This window comes from Pteropus vampyrus, unplaced genomic scaffold, assembly GCF_000151845.1.
Source record: "Pteropus vampyrus isolate Shadow unplaced genomic scaffold, Pvam_2.0 Scaffold107, whole genome shotgun sequence".
Taxonomy (NCBI): domain Eukaryota; kingdom Metazoa; phylum Chordata; class Mammalia; order Chiroptera; family Pteropodidae; genus Pteropus; species Pteropus vampyrus.
The window spans coordinates 5,559,761-5,562,112 of record NW_011888888.1 but is presented as its reverse complement, the minus strand read 5'-3'; the positions used below and the strand labels follow the sequence as shown (position 1 = coordinate 5,562,112).

Here is a 2,352-nt window from a genome sequence, read left to right as displayed (position 1 = left end):
CTCAGTGATGGCAGTCCTTTCAGAATAACTAGTCACTCAAACCACATGGTGCCAGGGATCACAGCTTTCTCCATATAATCCTCTGCATTCTTAGAAACTCAATCACGGGCAGTGTAACGAAGTTTTAGTGGTTTCATATTCAGTGATATACTCCATTCTCATTTTCTTCTTCGTCTCCTCCTCCTCCTCCTCCCCCTTCTTCTTCTTCTCCTTCTTTTTCCTTCTTCTTTTTAGGTGAGGCGACTCTTGGTTGACCTCACAGATTGCAAGGAGCTTGTCAGCTTACAATCCCTTATTTTTTATTTTTTACACCTATAGCACCTGGTCTTCCTAGGTTGTCTCCTATCCAAGTACTAACCAGGCTCAATCCTGCTTAGCTTCCAAGATCAGATGAGATTGGGCTTGTTAAGGGTGGCATGGCCGTAGACTACACCATTCTTCTTATTTGAAAATTCACCTAAGACTGTATCAACATCATGTGAAAATAAATATACACATTTATTAAACACCTACCATGTTCTAGGAACTGTGCTAGGCACTGGTGATATTGAAATGAATGAGACCTGGCTTTGACTTCCAAAAGATCACAGGTGAATGGAAAAGTTTCTCTTTCTAATAGAATGATTGGAATCTTCCTTCTACCTTACCACAGGGCTTAAGCATTCATTCCCAAGGAACTAGTTCCAGTGGAGCAAGAATCAAATAGTACTTGAATTGCCAAAATTCTGTTCTCAATGACAATTTCTATCTCCTATAAGCTATTCTAGACAAAATTTCTACTATCTATTTTCCAAAGTCCCAGTTTCAATTTGCTTGATGTGAGAGAGCTAAAGGCAGGAAATTTGGAATTTTTTATTTTAGCATCCAGAGATGACAAAAATTCAAGTGGAAAGCTATGAAGATTTGAATCAGATGGTGACATATAAGGGGAGGGGGTGCATCAAAATATCGTATATCGTCAGCAAAGTACTTTCATATATATATATGTATATATATATATATAATGTATGTATTTTTTTTTAGTTTCATAATCAAAAGAGACAAGGAAGACTACTTGATACTCATTAAACATTTGTTAGATTCTTTTTTTGTGTGGTATTTTCCCTTTATTTTTTACCAAAGTCTTGTGAAGCAAGTACATCATTTTTATTTTATAAGATGAGGGAACCAAGACAAAAAATAGGTTGTCACATTCCTGAGGCCATAGTTTATACATGGTGGGCCACATTTTGAATTTGTTTGCCTCTTTCCAAAACTCATGTTATCTCCACTAGAAGTGTGTATAATTATAACCTCTGTTTTACAGATGAGAAACTGTGTTTTAAGAAAGTCATGTTGATACATCCAGGGAGGTAAGAAGGAAGAGATATAGAGAAAATCTTAAAAGAATAATGACTGATGCTTCCAGAAAAGAAAAGATGTGGGTCCCAGCTAATTCAAGACTCTGAACCTGGTGATTTAAAAAGTGGTAATGTCACCAAAGCCATTTTAAAGTTAAAAAAGTTAGCAAGTTTAAAGAGGAAGTTAATATGGTCATCTGTTAAATTGACTTTTGAGTTGATAACCAGATATTTATTGAGATGACTAGAGAAGTAACTGAAGATAACTGAGAGTAGGTCAGTGACAGACTCATTCTGGAAATGCAGCTCTAAAATTATACTGTTCCCTCCGACTGAAATTATCTGTTCCAGATTTCCCCAAATGATTCCCTTTAGATAGTTTGGTCTTACCTCTCTTGTCACCTCTCATACTTAATCTTCTCTAGTCCAGTCTAAATTTTCCATCCCTACCTTCCCCATTACTCTAGCATATCAATAAATTTTATGTTCTTCATAACACATTATTAGCTGAAATAATCTTAGTTATTATATATTTACTTCCTTGCTATCTATTCCCACTAATATATCATCTTCAGGTTACCAGAGACTTGCTTATCTTGTTTACCAGTACTGGTAATTTGTTTACCAGTGTATCTTCAGAGATTAGAAATATTATTGGCATAAAGTAGGCACACAATACATTTTTATAGAAAAAAAGTAAAAGAAGGAATGAATGTAGATCATTCAACTAAAATATATGTGGATCTCCAAGTTAAATACTGAAGATTACTATTTTACGAAGCATATTACTTGTTATTAAGGAGCTAAGCCATGACAATAAAGCGGTTTTCTGAGGGGAGATGTTTAGACATAAGAACAAAATGAAGGACTAAACTCTGGAGAGCAGCCAAAGATATGATATGTGGGGACAAAACTGACGTAATTAAAAAGAAAAATAGTAGCAAATAGTAAAAGTATGATAATACAGTATCGTGAAAGCCAAGTGAGAAAATGCTTTGTGGTGAATATTTAT

At 34.9% G+C, this 2,352-nt stretch overlaps 1 pseudogene; it reads right to left on the bottom strand.

Annotated features, from left to right (window-relative positions):
• Positions 1–309: 309 nt before the first annotated feature.
• Positions 310–428, bottom strand: LOC111743142 (annotated as a pseudogene).
• Positions 429–2,352: the final 1,924 nt, after the last annotated feature.